The following is a 12,853-nucleotide window of genomic DNA, read 5'->3' on the forward strand; positions in this document are numbered from 1 at the left end:
ATCATGAATAATGCTACAATGAATATAGGATGCAAATGTCTTTGTGAACTAGTGTTTTTGAATACTTGATGTGGATGCTAAGTAATAGTATTTCTGGATCATATGAAAGCTCAATAATTAGCATTTTGTTAAGTGCCCATATTGTTTTCCTAAGAATATGAACAAGTAAACATTTCCATTGACAGTGGGTGAGTGTTCTTTTTTCCTGACAACAATGCCAACAGATTTTTTTTTCTGTTTCATGTGTGTCTATCTCACTAGTGTGAGGCAACGTATCATTATTGTTTAGATTTTCATTTCCCTGGTGCTAAATGGTGCAGAGCATATTTCCATGAACTTCTTGGCCATCTGTGTGTTTTCTTTTTTTTTTTTTATTGAATCACCATGAAAAAAGTTACAAGGCTTTCAGGTTTAAGTCTCAGTCATAAAATGATCAAATCCCCATCCTTTCACCAGTGCACATATTCCACCACCAAGAACCCCAGTAAACCTCCCATCCCACAGCCCCTCCACCTGTGTGGCTAATGATATTCACTTTACTCTCTCTATACTTTGATTACATTCAATATTTCAACAGAAAATTCACTATTATTGTTTGGAATTTCCCCCCAACAATCAGATTTGCTGAAAAGGCATCATTTGATAATTTGTTTTCCATTGCTGAGAATGAAGAGTATATAAGGTTGTGTGGCCACAACAGCGCAACAGTGGCCACACGGTTTTGGATTTCTGATATTTTAGTAATTAAGTCAAGAGAAATTTCTGCCAGAAGTTGCATCACTGCAAGCTCATACCTCTGGTTAGTGGGCTCTATAAGATGGTGGTTGCCACACGGTCACTGCCGCCGCCGCTGCCACCACTGAAAGGAAAGGCCGAGAGAGAAAAATCTTTCCCCTCTCGGGGCGGCATGGGGTTGTAGCTCAGTTCACAGTCTAGAAGCATTTCTGTAAGAAACAACTGGGTGCTGAAAGTAGTTAGTAGGCCTCCGGGATCATGGTCTTTTAGGAGCAGAGGAGCTATTCGTGCGCGGCCACTCCAGGTCTCGTCTGGGCGGAGAGTGCCCCTATCATCTGTGTGTTTTCTTCAAGAAACTATCTATATACCTCTTTTCATTTATTATGTTTTGGGCGGGGGATTGGATAAGCTTTACTGCCACTGTCATTTACTGTCACTGTCATCCCGTTGCTCATTGATTTGTTAGAGCGGGCACCAGTAGCGTCTCCAATGTGAGACTTGCTACTGTTTTTGGCATACTGAATACGCCATGGGTAGCTTGCCAGGCTCTACCGTGTGGGTGAGATATTCTCGGTAGCTTGTCTGGCTCTCCGAGAGGGGCGGAGGAATCGAACCTGGATTGCCTGCATGCAAGGCAAACACCCTACTACTGTGCTATCACTCCAGCCCATAAGCTTTACAAGATTATTATATATCTTGAATATTAACTCCTTGTCAGATGAGTGGTGGAAAAATGTCTCCCAGGTATTTGGTCATAAAATATTCTGCAAAAAGGATCTAGGAATGTGAAGTGGATAAAAGAAAGACTCTTCAACAAGTGATGTTGAGAAAACTATTCAGGTACATGGTTAAATAAATGAATTCTCAAAAGTCAATTCAAAGTGGATTAGCGATCTTGACATCAGACCTCTATCCTTAAAGCATGGAAAATTTAGACATAACCTTCCTTGATATGGAATCTAGTGACATCTTGAATGAGTGATTGCCTTTGGTGAAGCAAATTTATGACAAATAAACAAGTTGAAATATATCAAGTAAAGAAGTGTCCTCAGTGGAAAAAAAAATGACTAGAATTGAAAAGACATCACACATTATGGAAGATTTTTTTTTTAACATTGCAGATTGTGGAGGAAAGTGTGCACAACTTTCAGGCCCACTCAGGGATGCCAGATGTGGGGAAAATGTGTTGGGATCCTTTGGTACAACAGGTTACGTGACTTGGAGCCCCTCCCTGGTGGAGGAAAGAAGAGACTGGGACCAACCAAACTGATGGTCAGTGAAACATTAATTCAGAACTGAAAAGCATATTGTACAAAATCTGAGGGGGTTTAAGGTACAGGATTGTATGTAGGTGTGATTTATCATTAACAGAGATAAAGCTTTTCAATGGAGGCAATACTTTTTTGGGGGAGGTAGGGAGATTTTCTCAGGGAGCTGTTCTGTCTGAGGCTCTACTGAGAAATTAATCTATATTGCTATTTCTTTTCCCTTAATGCTAATACTTATTAAATAATCATATTAATTTTTCTTATTATTTGCATTTATTTGGATAAATACAGTAAGAAGCACAGATTCCAAAACTTAGTTCTCTGGCCTCAGAGGGCTACGTTAAAAGCAGGCTGTGATTTTACTATAAATTCCCAGACTAAGTTCTCAAGCCATTATAGCTTTTATCAACCATGGGGCCCTTTCTTTTAAGGCATTAGAGCTTGTATCAAGACCTTGCTTTATGATTTCTAGACTGTCCCATATTGAAGCTAGTATAGCTTTACTGCTTCCCTGGGACTCATGCAGAGGTCTCTTGTTGGGACCCAAGGTTAGGGGGTGTTAGGAACCATGGTGACTAAAGCCTGAGTCAAGGAATTTTGAAGGACGCGTCTGAGTAGGTATATTTCAGAGTCAACTCCAAAATAATAGGAACCAACTATTAACAGTCTCTCTGTGTTTAAGTAAAGAACATTGTTCTATAGTAAAATAATAAAAGGCTAAAGGGGAAAGACAAAAGCAAATAATTCACTAGAGATACAAATCCGGAGTCACTAGATTTGACTGTATTACTAACCAAGCTGGACCTGGGAAATTTTGTAGCTAAAGAAATGAGAGGTAAAACATAAAGAAAAGGTTAAACATAAACTCTGGGGATTAGGAGTTCTCTTAAGCTTCTCTGGGAACAATTCCTGGATGAAGCCTAAAATACTTGGGGCTAATATCCAACAGAATATGATGTGACCTGTGGGTTTGTCATGTGGACTTTATTATATAGAGCTGTATTTCTTCTATTCCCAATTTATTGTGTTAAGCAGAAATGGACATTGAGTACATCTTGTAAGATGCTATTTGGTGTCTACTAGCACCTGACTTTTTTGTTGTTGTTGATTACAATAATGGACCTATTTTCAAACATCTTTAAATCCCTGGATTAATATATGATTCTTTTGGTGAATTTGCTGAATTATGTTTGTCAAGATTTTATTGAGGTATTTTGAATTTATAATGTTCATTTAAATTTTTGGTTCATAATTTTATATATTGTGTCCTGCTCTTATATGGATTTGGGATCAGAATAATATTAACCACATAAAATATATTAAAACCATTGTCCAAGTCCCAATTTTTAGGAGTGTTTGAGGATAGGTACTATATGTTACTTGAAGATTTGACAGAATTTATTAGTGAAGGCATCTGGTCCTAAACTTGTTTTTAGGATGACTTTTCATTACTGTCTCAATTTCTGTATTTTTTACAGTTCTGTTCAACCTGTTTACTTCATCCTTGTTCAATTTTGAAGAGTATATAAATTTTAAAATAGATTTTCCAGCTTCTTTTATATGTTCATATTAGTTTCTTATAGTTATTCATTTTTCTTTAATGTTTTTCCTTTTATCTCCTAAATATTTTAATTAGGGCTTTCCTTTTATCTTATTCAGTTTAGCTAAAGGTCTATTTTTCTTATCCTTTCAAAGAACCAATTCCTGTTTTATTTCTTTCATCTTTATTTTTAATTTTTAGGCTATTCTTGGCTTTGGTCAAGGGTGACTCTGCTTCTTTGCATGAGGATCACTTCTGTTGGTGCTTGGGGATTGAAACGCAGTGCCACGGATCAAATCCAGGTCGGTCATAGGCAATGCAAGTGTTTTAATTGCTGTGGAATCTCTCGAATCATCACTGATTTTGTTCAATAATTTATTTTTGTTTCTATTTTACTTCTTGCCATTTCATTTTTAATACATCCTTTTCTCTATTGACTTTGGGTTTGCTTGAAACTCCCGTTCTAGTTCTTTTAGATGTTAGACCAGAATTCACAGTAACATATTTCAAGCATTTGAACCCAGGCAGCATACACGTAAGGAATTTGAATTTGAACTTGAATCCCCAAGCACTAGCAGAAGTGATCCCTGAGCACAGTCTGGTATTAACATATTAACTTCATTCAAGACATATTTTAAACATTTTAGAGTAATTCTGGTCAAACATCTGAGAGAATTAGAAAAGGAGTTTCATATAAGCCAAAAATCAATGTCACTGTCATCCTGTTGCTCATCAATTTGCTTAAGCAGGCACCAGTAACGTCTCCATTGTGAGACTTGTTACTGGTTTTGGCATCGAATATGCCATGGGTAGCTTGCCAGGCTCTGCCATGTGGGCTAGGTACTCTCGATAGCTTGCCAGGCTCTCTGAGAAGGGCAGAGGAATCGAACCTGGGCCGGCTGTGTGCAAGGCAAGCGCTCTACCCGCTATGCTATTGGTCCAGCCCCAAAGCCAAAAATATGCATATAAAATGATATGGACTGTCATTTATATTTGGGACATATCTACATATCCACACATATAAGATGATTAAAAAATAGCACATGTTTCTTAATAACAAATAAGAAACATGAAAAACAGCAAAATAATGATAACAGATATTAAGCACTATGGGATGTAACGTTAATGATTTCATGGGAATACATGTGCACATCAATAAAAAAGAAAGTTATCAAACAATCGAACACAGTGGTCTTCCACCATTTGTCCATCAACTGGTGCTGTTTCACAGTGTAGAAAGACTAAAACACTGGTTTACTATCTTGTATTTCTTAATCCAACAGATAGAATTTGTTTATTGCCCTTTACACAACTAGTTCTTACTATTGTGTAAGAACCATTTAACCATCAAACGGGTCCTCCCCATTTGATGGTTAAATTATTAGTTGACATTTGTGTATTTTTTATTCTACATGAATTATAAATCTGACCACTTTTAAATAATTGCATACTTTATGAGTCCTCACAGATTTCCTTTTTAATTTTTTTATTTCATAAGGTAGTTCACAATATTTGGTTATATTTCATTTTCAAACACCAATCCCACAACAATTATACTTTCCCACCACCAAATTTGGGATGTTTCCATCCCAGGCCCCAATCCCTGTTCCAAAGCACAACTGAAATAATGTATTTTGTATTGTCTGTTAGAAAAAACTGCTGAAGATGCTTTTTTTGAAAATACTTTTTGAAAATACCAAAAAGTATCCATAGAGGAAACAGTATGAAGATTGTTCTATTTTGTAATTCTGGTTTAACATCTGAGAGAATTAGAAAAGGAGTTTCATATAAGCCAAAAATCAATGTCACTGTCATCCTGTTGCTCATCGATTTGCTTGAGCAGGCACCAGTAACATCTCCATTGTGAGACTTGCTGTTACTGGTTTTGGCATATCGAAAATGCCATGGGTAGCTTGCCAGGCTCTGCCATGTGGGCTAGATACAGGAACTGTTAAGACATTCTTTAGGATATCACTAACATGTTGATAAAGGTTGACTGATGTGAGCTTTCATATCACTGTCACTGTATCACTGTCATGCCGTTCCTCATCAATTTGCTCGAGTGGGCACCAGTAACATCTCCATCATGAGACTTGTTACTGTTTTTGGCATATGCAGACAGGATACTCTCAGTAGCTTGCCGCGCTCTCTGAGAGTGACAGAGGAATCAAATCTGGGTCGGCAGCATGCAAGACAGACGCCCTACCCAATGTGCTATCGCTCCAGCCCTGAGCTTTCATGTATATCTGAAAATATGTATATATGTAAGTATATATACATATATATGTATTTCCCCCTATGATTTGTTGCCTACTATTTGAACCCTATCAAATGTGGTGTGGTACTTATGGAGAATAGGTAAGGAGTGTCTTATGATTCGCAGCCACTCGGTCCAGAAATATGTTCAGTCATATGTGAGACTGGGCCTGAGTGTGTGGGGTGCAGACTTGAGCATGTTGGCGGTTGGGTTCTGGAGGTTTTCTGCTGCCAGAGCTAGGTCCCTTGGGGCCATGATGCTCTCACCCACCCCTCTCTGGGGGGCCCCATGTGACACAGCCCGGCGCAAAGTCCAGTGGCATGGCTATGGCAGACCAGACCTTCCTCTTAATTCCCATGGGAGTTTTCAAAGTTTTTAAGAGAAATCTCGCATATTTTAATCATTATTTTGGTTACAATTTACCTGACATTTTGGTGTGTTTATGGAAGAAATAAAATCAATTTGAACTCAATTAGTCATACTGCTGAAAACTAACACTCAACCTTTCTTGGTAAATGTAAATGACAAAATAACATTCTCTTATTTGTAATTATTAAGAGGTTTTTATTCCACCTGAAATAAACTATAGTCTGTTTCTCTTGGGTTTTTCTTTCTCCTTATCAGGTACTTTGTTTTTTCATTTTAGCCCATTTATCTCTTCATCTTGCATGTTTGTTGTGCTCTATCCACACTTGCTGTTTTTTATTCTAGAACATGCCACGTTTACTTTCCTAAATTATTTTTCCAATGAATCCTTTAATTGTCCATGATTATCACATTATCTATCACATCCATATATTTATATTCCTCACAGTATCTAATGAAATCTATATCTTTTCTTTAATTGCAACTTTTCTGCCTACTCCAAAAAGAGCTTATGCTCCATGATGAAGCAATTTTTTTTTTTTTTTGCTTTTTGGGTCACACCTGGCGAAGGGGTTACTCCTGGCTCTGCACTCAGGAATAATCCCTGGCCGTGCTCAGGGGACCATATAGGATGCTGGGATTTGAACCTGGGTCGGCCGCGTGCAAGGCAAATGCCCTACCTGCTGTGCTATCTCTCCAGCCCGATGAAGCAATTTTTTTTAGTTTATTTTTTTTATTAGTGAATCACCGTGAGGGTACAGTTACAGATTTACATATTTTCTTACATATTTTCGTGCTTGTGCTTCAGTCATACAATGCTTGAGTACCCATCCCTCCACCAGTGCCCATTCTCCACCACCAATGATCCCAGTTTCCCTCCCACCCCACCCCTCACTCTATCACCACCCACCCCACCCTGCCTCTGTGGCAGGGCATTCCCTTTTGTTCTCTCACTCCTTTTGGGTGTTGTGGTTTGCAATAGAGGTATTGAGTGGCCATCATGTTCAATCTATAGTCTACTTTGAGCACGCATCTCCCATCCCGTGCGGGTCCTCAAACCACACTTTATTGGTGTTCCCTTCCCTATGCTATCTAAGGTGCATTTTCCCCCCAGCATGTGAGGCCGCCTTCAAAGCCGTCGAGCAAAACTCCTGGTACTTATTTCCACTGTTCTTGGGAGTTAGTCTCTCATTCTGTTATCCACAGATAAGTGCAATATTTCTATGTCTTTCTCTTTATGACTCATTTCACTTAGCATGATACTTTTCATGTTGATCCACTTATATACAAAGTTCATGACTTCATCTTTCCTAATAGCTGCATAGTATTCAGTTGTGTAGATGTACCAAAGTTTCTTTAACCAGTCATCTATTCTCAAGCACTCGGAGTTTTTTTCCAGATTCTGGCTATTGTAAACAGTGCTTCGATGAACATAGAAGTGCAAATGTCATTTCTACTATATTTTTTGCCTCTCTGGGATATATTCCCAGAAGTGGAATTGCTGAGTCAAATGGGAGCTCAATTTCTAATTTTTTGAGACATGTCCATATTGTTTTTCAAAAGGGCTGAACCAGTCGGCATTCCCACCAGCAGTGAAGGAGGGTCCCTTTCTCCTCATATCCACGCCAACAGCAGTTGCTTTTGTTCTTTTGGATGCGTGCCAGTCTCTATGGTGTGAGGTGGTATCTCATAGTTGTTTTGATCTACATCTCCCTGATGATTAGTGATGAACAGCATTTTTTCACGTGCCTTTTGGCCATTTGCATTTCTTCCTTGAGAAAGTTTCTGTTCATTTCTTTGCCCCATTTTCTGATGAGTTGTTGGATATTATTTGCTAATATTTTGTTGAGGATCTTTGCATCTGTGTTCATCAGGGATATTGGTCTACAGTTTTCTTTGTTAGTCATGTCATTGTTTGCTTCTGGTATTAAGGAGATATGTGCCTCATAGAAACTGTTTGGTAGAGTTTCTGTTTCTTCAATTTCTTTGAAAAGCTTGAGAAGAACTGACAACATGTCCTCTTTAAATGTTTAGAAGAATTCACAAGTGAATCCATCTGGACCTGGGCTTTTGTTTTTGGGAAGACTTTTGATTAGAGTTTCAATTTCCCTGATATTAATGGGTCTACTCAGGTATTCCGTCTTCTTGGTTCAGTCTTGGGAGACAGTAGGAATCCAAGAATTTATCCAATTTTTTTAGGTTCTCTTGTTTTGTGGCATACAGATTTTCAAAGTAGTCACTGATGATCTTTTGAATTTCATTGATTTCTGTTATGATGTCCCCCTTTTCGTTTTTGGTTGTTTATTAGGGTTCTCTCTCTTTATTTGTGAGTCTTGCTAGTGGTTTAGCAATCTTTTTCATTTTCTCTAAGAACCAGCTCTTGGTTTCATTGACCTTTTGGATTGTTTTTTGGGCTTCCATGTCTTTAACTTCTGCTCTAATTTTTATTATTTCTTTCCTTCGGTCTGATTTGGATTCCTTTTGCTGGTCCATTTCCAAGATCTTGAGCTGTGAAGTCAAACTCTCTATGTAGGCCCTTTCTTTCTTCCTGAGGAGTGCTTGCAGTGCTGTAAATTTCCCCCTTTACATGTCTTCAGCTGCAACCCATAGGTTTTGGTAGCTCCTATCTTCATTCTCATTTGTTTCGAGGTATCTTTTGATTTCTTCCTTGATTTCCTTCCTGACCCACACATTATTCAACACTGAATTGTTTAATTTCTAGGTGTTCAATTTGCTTGTCTGTGTCTGTGTGTGATTAGCTTCTATCTCCAATGTATTGTGGTCTGAAAAGATATTTGATACAATTTCTATCTTCCTGTTTCTATTGAGGTATGTTTTGTGACCCAGCACGTGGTCTATTTTGGAAAAATGTTTTGTGTGCACTGGAAAAGAATGTGTATTCTTACTTTTGGGGGTGTGAAGCCCTGTATAGGCCTATTAGCCTTCTCTCTTCCATTTTTTCCTTCAGAGCCAGTGTTTCCTTGCTGAGTTTTGTTATTATTGATCTATCCAGAGTGATAAGGCAGTGTTGAAGTCTCCAACTACTATTGTGTTCCTAGCGATGTCCCTTAAAGTCTGTTAGCAGCTGTTTTAAGTATTTAGCTGGTTGCTCATTAGGTGCATATACGTTTAAGAGTGTGATTTCTTCCTGTTGTACATATCCCTTGATAAATAGAAGATGACCTTTGCTGTACATTCTAATCTTTTTCAACCTGAAATCTATGTTGTTGGATACTATTATGGCCACCCCAGCTTTTTTGAGGAAGTTGTTTGCTTGCAGGATTGTTTTTCATCCTTTGACTTTTAGTCTGTTTGCTCTGAATGTTCAGGTGTCTTTTGTAGGCAGCAGAATGTTGGGTTTAGTTTCCGAATCCATTTTGCCACTCTGTGTCTCTTGATTGGTCCATTTAGACCATCGACATTGAGAGAGATTATTGTCATGATTTTTTTTTGCCATCTTTTTGTATGGTTTGTTGTTCTTGTAGGTTTTATTTTCTTGTTTTACAGTATCCCCTTTAGTCCTTCTTTTAAGTTTGGTTTTGAATCTATGAAGTTCCTGAGCTGTTGTTTATCCATGAAATAGTGTATGGTCCTTTGAGTTTGAATGAGAGTTTAGCTGTTTAAAGTATTCTTGGTCAGGCATTCATTTCATTGTTGTTTTTTTTTTCACTATATCTCACCATTGTCTTCAGGCTTGGAGGGTTTCCTCTGATAAGTTTGTTCTAAATCAGAGGAGTGCTCCTTTGTATATAATTTCCTTCTTTGACCTTGCTGCTTTCAGTATTGTGTGTCTATCCATGTCATGCATCATTCTGACTATGATATGCCTTGTAGTCTTATTAGTGTCTCTTTTAGCTGGCACCCTTCTGGCTCCTTGGACCATCTGGATGCCTGAATTCTCCAGCTCTGGGAATTTCTTAGCAATATCTTTAACTGTGTTTTTATTTCATTGGGATTACTTCCCTGTGCTTCTGGTACTCCAATGATTCTTATGTTGTTCCTCTTGAGGTCATCCCCTAGCGTTCTGATTCACCCTACAGCTATTTTGAGGTCTTTTGCCATTATTTATTGTTGTCTGTAAGCTTTCTGCAGCTCTTCTTCAAGCTCACTGATTCAGTCTTAGGCTGTAACTATTCTACTATTGAGGGCACCTACTAATTTTTATTTTTTATTTCATCTACCAATTCCTTTATTTGCAGCACTTCTGTTTGTAGCTTTGAAAATTTATGCTCTTATTTCTTCTTGTATTTTCTTTGTGGACCATTCATTTGTTTCTTTCATATCCTCCCTTAATTTATTGGATGTCTGCTCCATGGTTACTTTAAGTTCATTGAACATCTTCAACATTTTCTCTCTGAATTCTTTATCTGAGAGATCGTATTTGTGGGTAACCCCTGTTGGGTCTTCTGGAATCTTTTCTTCATCCTCTCCTCATGGTGGGGATTTTAGCTGTTTCTTCATATTGTCATGGCACTATAGAGGTGGGACCTTCCAGTTCTCTATCCCTAATTCCTTCTTGCTACAAGATGAGCTAAGTCGATGATGGTAGTCTTTTTCCCCTTCTAGAGTACTTCCTTACTCTCAGGTGCTCCTCCTGGTTTATGTGGGGCCTCTCGTGAAGACTTGAGGCTATGCTCTCTTTATAAAGGGCTTGTGCAGCTTCTTGTGTTCACTGATAGTTTTTGTGAAATTAGAATAGGCTAATGGGCTATTGGCATATAGTGATGAAGATGGCCAGGGTGTTCTTCAAAGAAATAGATTATACAGATTGTGACCTAAGTCCGAAGAGCAGGGAAGAGGAGAATGGCCTGATCCCACAGGAGGCCACGCCCCTTTTGTTGAGGCCATGTCCGCCTGATGTAGAGCCAAGCACCCAGCAACCTATTGGGGAAGTGGGGCTTGGGGCCAGAAACCGGGGTCCTGGGGGGCTACAGGGGAGCTGTGCTGAGTGGCGGGACAGCTCTGTCAGCCAGCAAGGCTGATAGCATCCCACACACTTATTTGCTGCAATTTTGTTCTTAGTAATAGTTTTATCATCAGTATATAGTACAGTGTCTGATGCATTGTGAGTGGACATATATTCAATGAACAGAGAATTGATATACAAAATCTTAGAGTTTTATTTTTATAAAAGTAAAATAGGCTAGAGAGTAGATCAAACAAATTTTAGAAGCTATTCAAGATGACAAAATGTTTGAGATCTTTAAAATAATTGTTTTCCTAACCTCTCTGGTCCTATTATCTTACCAGTGATCTCTATAAAAGCTATTTAAGGCCCTGGGACTGGAGCGATAGCAAAGTGGGTAGGACGTTTGCCTTGCATGCAGCGGAGGGTTTGCATCCCATATGGTCCCTTGAGCACCGCCAGGGATAATTCCTGAGTGCAGAGCCAGGAGTAACCTCTATGCATCGCTGGGTGTGACCCAAAAAAAGCAAAAAAAAAATTGCTATTTAAGGCCCATATCAGAGATTGGGGAAGATTGTGGGTAGAGTATAGTATAATACATGACAATCCTCCAATGAATATAATGAATTTCTAAAAATATATGAACATATTTTTTATCTATGGACTAAGGCAATACCTTTTATCCCATTTTTTAAAATGGCAAAAATCTTTAAAGCTATTGGCTCAAATATTTTTATGAACTGCTTTTTAAATCATATCATTCATCTATTATTAAGAATTAAATTATCCATATAAATTGAAATCTGCACTATGTTTGCAAAATGTTTAAACTTGTATTAAAATGCCATCTCTAGGTGAATGGTTCAGTCATGGACTTATGAAATTGTTTGACACATAAGACTAGGATCTATGTTAATTTTATTTATCAACTTTAGATACGAATCATCCTAAGTTGGCTATAATTGAATATCTCTCAATATTTCTTTAGTCTTGTTTCTGGTATCAAGTTCCTTAAAAACTGAAATATAATAGCATTCAAAATCCGTTGCTGTGGTATGAGGTTGATCATATGTGGGATAAGCTTTTACTTGGGAAACTGAATTGTGGATGCTATATAGAAATTGTATCCAGCAGTTGTTTTGTGGATTTCCAATACCATAGGGATAATCTACACTTTCCCAGGAATATTGTTCTAGAACACCTATTGTACGCATGCATTGGTTTTAGGGTTGGAAAGTAGGAATGATATGTGTCTTTTCAATGAACACGTGGTGGTAAATCTTTGAAGGCCATTAACTATTCTTCCTCCCCATTCAGGGAACCTGTCCTTCACCCATAAATTAGCTTTAAAATGGCCAAGACTTGGCATGCTCCAAGCACTTTTTTAGAAATTGGGATTAAAGGGGTTGGAGTGTAGTACACTGGGTAAAGTGCTGTCCTTGCAGGTGGGTTGCCTAGGTACAGTCCCCTAAGTTGTGTGAGGAGTGATCCCTGAGCACAGAGCCAGAAAATCTAAGCATCGCTGGGTGTCCCCCCAAAAAAAAGAACCTGTAATTTAAGATTTAAAAACACACAGTTAAGTCTTAGATATACTACTTATCAATTTATAAGTGTTGGAAAGTATATTTTGTTACGTATCTTGAAAAACAAAGCAAGCGTGCATAAAAAGAGCAGGATGAAGGTGGTTCAGGTGAGCTTTCAACAGAAATGTTTTAGTCTCTCACAATTTTCCTTACAATAATTTTCTTATTTTTTCCTTTGGACCACACCTAATGGTGCTT

Source organism: Sorex araneus, chromosome 1 (assembly GCF_027595985.1).
Source record: "Sorex araneus isolate mSorAra2 chromosome 1, mSorAra2.pri, whole genome shotgun sequence".
NCBI lineage: Eukaryota > Metazoa > Chordata > Mammalia > Eulipotyphla > Soricidae > Sorex > Sorex araneus.